Source organism: Thunnus maccoyii, chromosome 24 (genome assembly GCF_910596095.1).
Source record: "Thunnus maccoyii chromosome 24, fThuMac1.1, whole genome shotgun sequence".
NCBI lineage: Eukaryota > Metazoa > Chordata > Actinopteri > Scombriformes > Scombridae > Thunnus > Thunnus maccoyii.
The window spans coordinates 14831454-14844169 of NC_056556.1; the positions used below are offsets into that span (position 1 = coordinate 14831454).

Sequence of the window (12716 nt, forward strand, 5' to 3'; positions counted from 1 at the left end):
TAATTGTAACATTTTGGTGGCCTAAAAAAATCTTGTTCAGCATTTGGTTGATAAAAGACCCTCTAACGAGTCAGATGTTCAGTTTTTCTGGTAAGTTCATTTTGTTTTAATGGTTTTAGGCCCGTTTTTTGCGAGCAAAAATTAGCATTAGCATTATCACAGTTAACCTCAGACTGCAAATGCACCATGTTAACCAAGCTAGCAGCTAGCGTTAGGGTCAGCTCCACCCTCTCGTCCAAATATGGTCACTTCTGGCTCCAAAAAACCAAGATGGTGACCGTAAAAATGCCAAACTTTAGGCTTCAAAATGGAGTCCACAAACCAACAGGTGATGTAACGGTGGCTATGTCCATTACTTTTTTACAGTGTATGACCTATGCAAGGAGGAAAAAAGTCAGGCTATCTCAGCCTCTACAACTTCAGTTTTACCTTTTTTTCATCTTGCACTTCTGTAAAGTTCCCCAGACTTTAACTTGAGTCGACTTGAGACAAGAATGGATCTTGTTAACCTGTAAGTTTTCATTTCTCATAGTAAACTTCTTAATATGTATTTCACATCAGGCTCAATGCTCATACAAAGACTTCATAGAAATAGTTCAACATTTTGGGAAATAAAATGGTGGTGGGAGTTAGATGGAAAGATCAATTCCACTCTCATATCTGTTCAGGAAGCGGTTAGCTAAGCTTAGCATAAAAGAATGAGGGTAAACAGCTAGCCTGGCTAACAACAATGTGTTAATAAGTACGTTTTAGGAGTGCTGGTAGGTGGATTTTGTTACTTCTGGACAGAGCCAGGCTAGCTGTTTCCCCCTGCTTCTAGTCTTTTATGCTAAGTTAAGTTAACCTAATCATCTCTAGGCTCTAGCTTCACATTTACTGGACATGAGTGTGTTATCGATCTTCTCATCTGAAAACACCTTCATTCTGTTTAAAAAAAAGGTCACCATTACTGACTGCATTATATATTATTCCCATTAGGGTAAATTAAAAATAAAGACAGTCAAAATGAAGCTAATTGAAATTATAATGAGATTGATCGGTGATGATTTATATGCTGATTGGATGTAATAGGCAACTATTTGTTCACAGGTAATCAGTTGATTCTCTAAGTGCTCTAACTTAAATTTTATTCAAAACCAATTAAAAGCTGTTATGCAGTTTCAACTGGTACAATGTCCAGATTAGATCATTTAAAAAGGAAATAAAATAATTATTAATGTTACTGTTAATTGCAGCCGTTTTGTCTCCTTGTCCACTTGTGCCTGCTCAGTAATGCCTGTGTGTATGATATACATCAGTCTGTCTGCCTGTGGAAAATGTGCATCTGTGTTGTCATCCCGGTCTAAAGGCCTACAGTGTGTGTATGTGTGTGAAATTCAGTTTTGTGCATGTCTGTCAGTGGATTTCTGTATGTAAGTGTGTTTTTGTTCCTTTATGTCCACACATCATGCATCTGTCTTTACCCTCACACATGTGTGTGTGTGTCTCCATGTGTGTGTTCAGTGATGGCGTGGGGATCCATCTGTGTCAGGTTAACCCGCTGGGAGCCTCTCCCAGCAGGTAGTCCTGAAGGGCCTAAATCATCTGGACGGCCAGAAGCGTGAAATCCTTCCAGGCCTGGACAGATGTCTCTCTGTTCAGCACCGACTCAGCGTTCAGCGACCTCACAGACCTTTAAAGACCCTTGGAGCAGACTTTGGCTCCCAAAACGCAGATCAGACCGCGGCCAGACCAGGCTGTATTATTACACACCCCAAAAAAACCCACCCAGAATCTAGACTGAGGAAAAATTGACAAAATATTCATATTTGAATCATGCAGAGGAGGCTGGACTTTGACACCAAAAGATGATTTTACTTTGACTATGAATTGAAAAAACACAACAACAAATAAATGAACTTAGTACCATGGGTGCCAAATGCTCTCATGAACTGACAAGATGCCAAGGCCAGGTCAGCCAGAGGCTAAACTGGTCTATATTTGTGGGTGTGACACAGCCGAAAGGCAGCGAGAGAGTGAGAGACAGAGTACTGACCTCTGTGACCTGAAGACCATCTGCACACACCTTGATCTTTCACACATCAGGAGATGAAGCTTGTAAGTATACCCAGACTCAAAATGTAGCTCTGGTACCGAATTATATAATGGAGCTTAGACTTAAACGTTAACTATTTTTTTATTGTAATATCAGATGTACATAACTGAAGGGGCTTAAATGGGACATGGATCTCTTATATTACACCAACATGCATGTGGTTGCATTGGGAACATTTTAGCCCACCAGTCAGCACTATAATTTGTCCAGTGGTCACTAGGGGCTACCACTGTTCAGAACTGGCAAGAACATTATATCTAACCTGGAAATGATTTCTTAAGTCTGCAGCATTTAGTTTGTGTAAATAATGGAAGGTTTTCCAGGCTGTCTATAAACACAAGTTTGATGGTATTACTGTCCTGAAGTTACAAGAGCTGGACTTAGCAAAATAATGTAATCTAATATAACAACAGCCAGAAGCTTTGCTTTGTCACAGAGTCAGACAGGCACTCATGTATATACATACACTTAAAGCTGCTCTAATCCATATTTTTATTTTAACAATTGATTTAATAACTATATAATGGGAAAAGAGTCGCTCAAAGTGACGAACCTTCAGAGAATTATCATCCAACTCCCCAAAACTTAACTGTTTTTTTCTATTCTCATTGCACACATCCGTGTTGTTTTCAGCAGCACTGAGCAGCTGTTTTCAGTGTATGATACCTGCCTGGTGCCAAACAGCAGACAAATTCTACTGGGCAGGCAGTTTATGTAAAAATGCAACCTAATTTCTTTACTTTATCAGTCCAATGTAATTAATTAGTGAATTTATAGGGACAGAGGAAATGATTCAACAAACCTTGAGCAGCAAGTAGGCTTTGAGTTCAGAGAGGGCTAAATTAATTAATGATGAGATATGCTCTCTTTTTCTGCACATAATTGTAAAACATTTGTAAGACATCTTTACCTTGATGTCTTTCCAGAAGCAACATTAAAACGCTCTGAATGGTTTCCTGTCAGCTTCCTGTCCGTTGGAGGCCTCCTGTACCAGCTGATTGAGGTGGTGTTATGTTTTTGGCCGAGGTGGCTGAGCCACGGGCCTAATGGGTTCCAGCTGGGCCTGTGTGTCTGCATTAAGTCCTCAAGTGGAAAAGTGGCTGCAAAGTCAAACCACCTGGTGAAGCCGAGCTGCCGGGGAGGTGTGAGGTGGCGGTGGACGAGGAAAACCCTGGAAAACCTTGCCCAAGATTATGGAGGAGGTCTTTATGTTTTCTGATTTGATTTGAAGCCACTTTATAATATGTTTTTCAGTTGCAAGAACATGGTAAGCCTAAAAAAAGACATTGACATCAGTGCAGCTAAGTTGGCTGCTGGTGGTTATTTTGGCACTATGTGACCTGTCAGCCAAAAGAACATTTGCCAATTCACGTGAACGGTTTAAGCTTACAAGTTATTTAACAGGCTTAATCCGCTACATTTTTCAATGCTCTACTATTTGACCTTGGCCCATTTCAACACAAAGCCTGACAAGAAGCAACAGGATCCGCTGCCGCTAACGACAGCTGTAATTTCATTGGCTTGATATTACAGCGTTGTCACAAGTGTAGCTACAGACAAGAGCGAATAATTCTTTTACAAGCAGCATGACAGGAGAAATGGCAACCAACTCTAGGATTTCACGTTTGTCCGGGGAGACGTCTCAGCAGCAAATACGTTTTGGCACAGGCATGCAGTGGTTGTCACATTAACATTCTCCATTTTTAAGCCTGCATTTAAACAAGAAAGTCAGCTTAGAAGATATTAATTTTCAGAACAACAGCCTTGAGGAAATACCTGTACTGCACACTCAGGGATTTAGGACTTCCTCTGGGTCTTTGCCTTGCTCAAGGGCTTTGTGTTGGTGCCCTTTTTAATAGGGAGGGACTAACATGCCTCATTCAATACGTGTGTCCTGAATTCCCAAGCACAGATTCAAACTGGCAACCCTCCAGTCCATTATGTTACTGCTGCCAAACAGTAATTTGGAAATTTGCAAGTTTTTCATGTGCTGGGTTCATGGGGCCTTTTCAAAAGTAATTCCATATGATGTTATCACATTCTTGGTAAAGTAAAGCTATTTTTAAATCCTTTTGGAGAGGCACTGTTTTTAGTTATCTGATATGAACATACAAAGCTCTCCTAATGCCCTTAATACTGTATGTTACAACTGAAGAAGATATAGTTCGACATTTTTGGAAACACACATGCTCACTTTCTTGCTGAGAGTTAGATGAGAAGATTGATACCACTCTTGTCTGTATGCTAAATATGAAGCTAGAGCTAGCAGATGGTTAGCTTAGCTTAGTATAAAAACTGGAAACAAGGGGGAAACAGCTGGCCTAGCTCTTTCCAAAGGTAGAAAGAATATGCCTACAACCTCTAAAGCTCACTAAATAACATCTCTAAATTATTTAACTCATACAAACAACAAAATGTAAAAAGTTGTAGTTTTACAGATAGTTATGTGCTACAGCAATTTTTGGCCAGGTTAGTACGCCCAGAGAGAAATAGTTTCAGCACATAACTCCCTGAAAAAAACACAACTTGTTTTTACATTTAAACACATAAGATATAACATGTTAATTAGTAAAACTCACTCATGTATTGTTTTTACCTTTGGACAGAGCTAGGCTAGCTGTTTCCAGTCTTTATGCTAAGCTAAGCTAATTGGCTATTGGCTCTGGCCTCATATATAGTCTACAGACATGAGAGTGGTATCAATCTCATCTAACTCTCTGCAAGAAAGTGAAAAGGAGTATTTCCCAAAATGTACAACTATTCCTTCAAAGATTAACAAATACTAGAGTAGAATTGTCTTTTTCCAGCACACAAACACACACTTACTCTCTGATGTTATCAGTGTGGCCCTCAGCACTGTGAGTGACCGTGCCACACTGCATCCATCACAGCTCGTCTCCGCCAGCCCACAGCTCAGGCTCAGGCTGGAAAATGGTGCGCAATGCAGCTGATGAGCTGGTGAGAGATATTTATGAGGATCCTCATAACCAGCCCATCAGATCCCAGGCAGATGACTCCCAACCCCGGGCACTCCGCTTTTTCCACAATCGCACTTAACATGTTACCTCCAGCTGTCATTCAGGGAGTGTATTTTACCATGTGGAGCAATCTGAAGCAAGACACAGTTCATCAGTAATAAGTCTGTGTTGTTTCAGAAAGAGTACACTAACAACTCCATGAATATATCTTTTAAAAAGCTGAAATGACACACTTTAGTGAGCATTTACGAGACAAACACCAATATTGAATTTATTTTGCTTCAATTCTCATATGAGTCCTTATGCAACACAAATGTAATGCAGCAGTGGAACAGATTTTATTGCTTTCAAAGAAGAGTTCCTTCCATGGTTGATGGCAATGCCTGGCACACATTGTCCATAATGGAGTTTGTGGTTAAGGAGAAATAAACCCCAGTGCCCACCGGGTATCAATCTCTGTGGCTGGTAGCATTGTGTGTTGTGTCTGAGACATTACTCCTGACTCCTGCTGTTGCATGCATGTCATTCATTATTTAAAAGTTAATATTGTGAACTTATTTTTATTTGAACTGAGCAGTGAAACCAGACAATGGCAGACTACACAAAACCGCAATTTGTACGCTGCACAGCAAAAATCACAGTGTATATTGCAGGGTCAAAACTTTTTTGCATACCTGCCAAGGCGGCTGGTAGATGAAAAAATTTACCAGCCAGCCAGATTTTTTACCAGCCAAAAATAATAAATAGCTTTTTTACTATTGCAATTTGTTATTATTACTATCTAGCATGTCATCTTGGTCTCATACGCGATTCTCGATCTATATTTAAGTACTGTGCAGACCAGGGCTGTACCCAACTCAGATTTTTGTCAGTTGAATCAAATTCAGCAATCAGAAAATCCATTAACAAGAGTTTCAGTGATGATTTAATTGAGAGCTATTTTGTGTCACAGTTGAATACCGAATGTACCAGAAAGATCATGATTAGCAAAATACTTTAAATTTACTACTTGTAAATTGGAGGAACGTTCAACGTGACAGCAATGCTTGTGTAATATAGACAAAAGCCAAAGACTATATTGTATTAAGTTGCTGTGAGCTGTAAATTCACTTCTAAGCAGAAGGCAGAATATAACGTTATCTCGGAGTCTGACAAGCTCGGGCAAGGCCTCTCTTCATCTGTGCACTCTCCTCCTCCGACTTCCAACTCAGACTCACCCTGGTCGAGGTGATGTCCATTATGACCTGCTGGCTGTCTCCTTGTCCTGCCACTGGGTGCTCAGCTCTATCTTCTTGCTAAACTTTCGGGGGTTGGAAGCCATGGACATGGTGCCCGGGGCAGGTCCGTCTCCGCAGTTGCCTGTACCCATCGCAGACATCTTTACTGAGCAGACAGGATGACTCCACTCCCACAATAAATCTCCACATAGCTAGCGGGGTTTGTTTCAACTGCCTGGATGACAGCAACAAGTACCTCACGTACCGTAACCAAATATTGCGCGGTTTGATGACTGACGCAATTACATACTACGCACAACACACATAGCACGGCAGATCTGGCAGATTGAAGTGACAGCAAACCAGCATCTTTCTCCAGCGCATGTAGGAAATTCATTCTTTCCTACCACCAGAGTGGCAGGTGGTCTCCATAATTTAATCGCCAAAGACTAAATTTACCCACATTTGGTGAATGTCAAGAGTTAAATTTGGACCCTGATATTGTATTCTATAAGTGTACATTTAACACCAGTTTTGGTGTATATATAGGTCCAAGAGTTTGATGTTCACTGAACACTGTCAAAAGTGAGAAATATACACTCCAAATACATTTGAACTCTTGAAGAGTGCAAATGTACTCTATAACTGGTACTTTTTGACACTGTTTCAGTGCTTTCCAACACCTGCAGTGTAAATTGAAAACCCTCAGTGAGTAAAAAATGTACTCCAAGTCAGTGCTTTTGTAGGACTTTGCAGAGCTGATTATGTAACACTTGGAGAGTGAAAATCTACTCTATGTCTGGTAATTTGTGACACTGTTTCAGCGCTTTCGAACATCTGTTGTGTAACACACAACAATCACGCACTCCAGTCTTTTTAATTTTACTCTGGCGTACACTCAACACTTTCGAGGGGGAATCGTTAACACTTCAGGAATGAACAGTCTACACATTAGAGTCTTGAAAACTTAAGTTTTATTTTCAACAACCATATCAAAGAAATTGTTATTCAATATACAACATTTTTAAAGTATTAAAAACACGTGTGGAGAATTTTTAAAGAATTAACTCATTCAACATGGAAAAAGACGACAAATTAACTAAAAAAAGTCTGGGTCAACTAAGACCTAATCAATCGATAAATCGACTAAAAGGGGGCAGTCCTAGACATTATGCTTCTCCTTTTCATGAGGGTTGGGATCAATTTCCTATTAGCATAGTGAATATAAATGCAAACTGTAACCCAAAATCATCCATTTTCAATAGACCTTTCTTAAATTATCAGAGAAGATATAAGCTCTCTTGGTTTCATAATTTTAGGGGGTTTTTTTACTTGGAAAATAATCCTTCTCTGAATTCTTTAAACTGAAAGTAAATTGACCTTATCCTTGACAAGAAAGTAAAAATACTTTAAAAGGCAACAGTACAAAATCCTCTTACAACAAAAGGACAATAAAGTGGATTCCCATACAGAAGTAATTAAGCTAATGTGCAAAGTAAACTGTCAAAAATCCTGCTTTGAAAAAAATAATCACCACACAGGATGGTCAAAAACCAAAAGTGTATATGGCAACCAGTTAAGTAACAAGTTTCTCATACAAACACATGCACATGAACCACATTCTGGTCATCTCTGTCAAAACCATAAGTTGTCTGCAGATCAAATGGCTTAAAGAAGCACAACTCATCAACTTTCAGCATGGAAACATTTTCATTTTTTCCCTGTATCACATGAAAGGAATGAAAATGCTCTGCAAAGCTAAGTGTCTCAAAGTTCTCTGTAAGAGGAAAATACTCTTCATTAAATGCAACAATGTCTTTTATCTGACTGGCAAATCCTCTTCTATGTTTGACATCAGAAGGCCCAGGCGATACTCTGTCCCAAAACATGTGATCCAAGAAGTCACATCAACTTCACAGTCTAAGTCCTGCAGTTCCTCTGCAATTATCTCGACTTGGAAAGTCATCAAGATGAAACGTTTTTACTGGCCCACAGTCAATACTTTCCAATGGCATTGATTCCCAGTGGTGTGCCATAGCCATCTGATGTTTTCCAGCTAATGACTTTTGTTACATTTTTGAAATTTTTGATTTTGTTCTTGAAAAACCTATGTTTGACTTCAAATCTCATTGTCCAAACATGGAGAATTGGACCTACTTTTTGAATGGATCTGGAACAATGAGTCATGAAGTGATGTTGAACAATGAGATGCTTCAGACATACTGTCATGACTGAAGAGAATACAATGTTCGTAATATCAAGGGCATATTCCGGATTAAGCAAAATGTCTGACGTGACCAGGTCCACAGCTTCCCGGATACTGATCTTCACAGCTCCCTTCTTTCCACTTGGTGGTGGTAGCAGGAAGTAGAACAGCAGTTGCAGTGAGGCCATGTCACTATCTCAACCTGAGAAGACGCACCTGCTCTCAGCATGAAATATAACTGACGAAAGCCCTTGATATATCAATATAAAAAATTTAAAAAACTCTTGTCAACAAAATACTATTTGTCTACACAACCATTTGTCATGGTCAATAAATTAAATAAGTCAACATTTGAAAAGGTGGCCAGATACACATCAGGTTAATGTCAATCATTTATCTGAGATCTCGTGATCCTCATCAGGGTTCTCCTCTGCAGACTGGATGAAGAAGTCAAGCAGGGATGTCTTGTTGTCTTGGTTTTTGGCTTGCTCTATTCCTTTGGCCTTCATTTCTCAAGGAGGTTTAATGTCTCAGCTTTGATGTCTCGGCTCCAGACAAAAGGTCAATTTCTTACAACACCAAAAGGGGAGGAAACAAGTGTAGGTGTATTTGATGATGGTGGTAGTGGGAGGAGGTCAACATTTTCATCTTTGCACAGCTGTTCTTGACAGAGAATACATTGTAAACATAATTAATGTGATATTATCAGGCCTTTTGTGTCAAGGAACCTCAGGAACACTGTGCTGCATTGCACAGGATCATGGATCAACTTTTGTCTGTGCTGGAAAGTTGCTCCCATTTTCATGAACATCTGTTCGTTGTCTGTGATGTCTTTCAGTAGAGATAAGGCCTTGCAACACTGGTCTCCCTCCAACTGCTGCTCTTCAGTCACTTCTCTCTCCAACTCTTGTCTGTTGCTGTCTGAGGTGTGAAAGCTCCTTCTCCTACCCTCACTGCTGAGTTCTCGCTGTGTGTTTTTAAGCTTCCAGGCAATGTAGGCCTCATTGCTGTCCGTGTCAAAAAAGTGTGCATAAAGGATAGTTTCAGCATGAATCAATATAGACAAGTGTAGTAAAGAAATGTAAGACTTCCAAAATGCAGGGCAACAGTGTTACTATCCCCAATGCACACTGTGTTCTTTTGTCTCTTTTGCCCATAGGTGTAGCACAACTGCAGGGGTAAAAGACACTGTGTATTAAAACCAATACAAAGGAAATCCCATAATTCTCAAAGATGTGCTTGCGCTGCATTAGGGCTGGACAGGGGCAAATCTAGAGAAATATTCATGGGGTGGCAAGAGGGTAGCATGGAGACTTTAAGGGGTTGCAGAAATATATATGTATATATATATATATATATATATATATATATATATATTATATATATAGTGATTTAATCAGTCAATGTTTGTTTGGAAAAGCCCCTAAATGAAGATATTTTAACTCAAAAACATTACATTATTGTGGCACATGAGTAAAGCATTGAATAGAAATATCTAAAGGTGGTATTAGATCAATAACTAAATTGTTGTTCCAAATCTTCAGACAATTTTCTAAACACATGTCTGGTGAAAAAACTGGTGATGTCACCCTTCCTCTTCATTTTTACTAGTGTCTCCTACAAGATTCAGAGTGACTTAATGTTTTTCTTTTAACAGTCATCATTATTAATGATGGTGTACAACTTAACACTGAATGTTGTAGGAAGTTTGAGAGAATGTGTGTTATTTTTCCACTTGCCGTCTGTTTCAACCTCCTGCAGCCCCTCAGTGTTTCCCAATAGATTTCTGAAATAAGACTCAAGTGATCAGTAATTATGTCAAAGCAAGCTTTCTTTAAGGGTTTGAATTGGCAAAAGTCCTTTTCTCTATTTGAAAATGTGGTGCAAGTGCAAACTCTTAGGTCAGCTTTGAATGAACTGTCACTGCATGGCTGACTAATGTGGCTTCATGTTTGGGGCTTGGAGCAAGTGATTTTTTTAAACTGGGTGCTTTTGTATGTTTCACTTGCATGTCTGATCTGAAATTTGGACGTTTGTCTGCAGAATGAGCAGTTTAAGAGATGTTGGTAGCTTCAAACACTCATAAGCATTGGTGAATATTTGGGTTTAGTAAGGTTTAATCCGTCCCTCACACAATCAAACACAAGTTACTATTCCTAAATAAAACACGCTTCAACAAAACAACCCAGCCACTATCCATCTGCAGCCGTTCTGTATTTCTACGATTGGAAGTTGGCAACCCTACACACCACACATTTAGCAGGAAAAAAAAAGTCATCAGCAGTTGTTGTGTGTGGCCAGGACCGGGAGAGGCTGCACAGAAAGCTGCAGGAGCTGCTGCCGGCTGCAGGGACGGCTAGCAGCAGCATACATGGCTCTGATAGGAGGCTACGTCATCTATTGCTGCATTCACTTGCACATGGATATCGCAGTTTTGCTCTTGTGAATTTCCGACCAGCCACAACTTTTCATGCATATATTTTTGAATTAGATTGTCAAAACAGGGATGGCAGCTGGGGTGGCAAGGCATTTTTTAGGGGTGGCAGCTGCAACCCCATGCCACCTAGTAGATCTGCCCCTGGGGATGGGCAAAATACCAATATTATGTTTGGTGTCCATCTGTGTCATTGTATCATGGTTTCTTGATATCTTGAATTGAGGTTAGGGCTGATCTCTGTTGGTCGACCAATTGATTGTTTGGTTGTAAGGCTGTTGGTCATCCAAAATTACTGGAAAACCAGGGGTGCACAAAAAAGAAGACAAAAGACAATCCAAACAATGGCTGCGTGCATGGAAAGCTGTTAAATGTTTTTAACAGGTTTACACCACAATCTGCTACAGCAGTGTGTAATAACAATTGAGGAACCTACTGCAGAGCAGTGACTGTGACAGTCCCAATGAGCCAACCCATCTCATCGACAAACAGCTTAACCTTATGAAGTTTCAAAGATCCGCCAATCAGAAAGGGGGCGGGGCTTAGCAGGTATAGTCAATGGATATGAGGGCCCCCAAGGCTATCTAGCTAGCTTGTTCCAAGGTATTGCATCGGTCTGAGAGAAGAATCAAGCATTGGAAATACATGAGGACTGTTGTATTCTGTTGTCGATGGTTAAAACTTTTGTTGCATGCTGTCATGTGACTTAAAATGTTTTTGTTGCCGGACTCCGTGTGCTGCCTGTCTGAAACTGCCTGGCTCGCTTGGAACATAGCCAGAACTTCGACCTCTGGACTTGGTAAGTCAGCTAATAGCTATGCATCAAAAAATGTGTCTAAAAGTCAGAACTATCCCATTAAAGGATAATAAGACCACAACTTGCTTGTGAGATAAGCTTTGTAGTTTCTGCATTAGAGATAGATAAGTTTTATGCACATTTGGAGTATATTGTACTGTTGAACAGGCTAAGGGGAGCCCATTATTTCAGTCTGGCAACCATGGATCAAGTGCGTCATACTTATATTATACTATATACTATTGATTTGCCCCATTACATTAGCACATTAGAGTCATTAGTCTCGAGTCTGCACATAATTGATAGTGTATATTGCCCTCCTGTGGCCAAAACTTGTAATGATAGAAAAATTTGTCAGTTTATAATAGCTCAGACTCGCTGGTTTGTTTCTGCATTAACATATCTGCGATCAAATACTATGAATATACTCTTCACTAAATCATGCACCGTAAAGCATTCTACTTACCCCAACTTTTCCACCACATCAGCGACAATAAAGTTGACGAGATCATGGTGCGTTCGGTCCTTCTTCTTTCCTCTCATTGTGTAGTCTTTAAGTATCGTCTCCCCTCCAGGCTTTTGTTCTCGAACTCTTTTGACAAGCTTGACGACAGGAAAAAGTTAAAAGTAAAAAATGATGCCAAAAATACACAATATTTACAATACAATACAATATTTATATTGATAGGTAGCCTAGTAGTTGGCAAGACTGTTTTTTGAGAAGTTCTCAGGTCAGTGGGTTGGCTCCTATCAGCCGATCCATTTAGTAGTTACTTGGATTGGTTCTGAAAAATTGGTAATTGAAAATTGGAAAGCAAATGGTGAGAACTAGGCCTGTCACGATAATTACAGAAATTTCAACGTCTTTGTTGTTGTGCATCAAACTGTAACCGTCATGGCTGCAGCCTTCCAAGAGAATCTTTGAAAAAGATGATGATGCACTCATTCAATGTGAAGGCGTGGCCGATCTGATGATGAATTCTAAGCTCA

At 39.8% G+C, this 12716-nt stretch overlaps 1 protein-coding gene and 1 long non-coding RNA gene across 4 annotated transcripts in view; one reads left to right on the top strand and one right to left on the bottom strand.

Annotated features, from left to right (window-relative positions):
• The window catches only part of LOC121892176 (metalloreductase STEAP3-like), a 166818-nt gene that overhangs the window by 52650 nt on the left and 101452 nt on the right, over positions 1-12716 (bottom strand). For all 3 annotated transcript variants that reach the window (XM_042405059.1, XM_042405058.1, XM_042405061.1), the window contains exon 2: positions 12193-12329. The gene's annotated coding sequence lies outside the window, so the exon portion shown is untranslated. The remainder of the gene's footprint in view (positions 1-12192; positions 12330-12716) is intronic.
• On the top strand, positions 324-4307 carry LOC121892182. Its single transcript, XR_006094315.1, has 3 exons — positions 324-511; positions 1504-2097; positions 3022-4307. It is a non-coding gene; the product is annotated as an uncharacterized LOC121892182 (long non-coding RNA).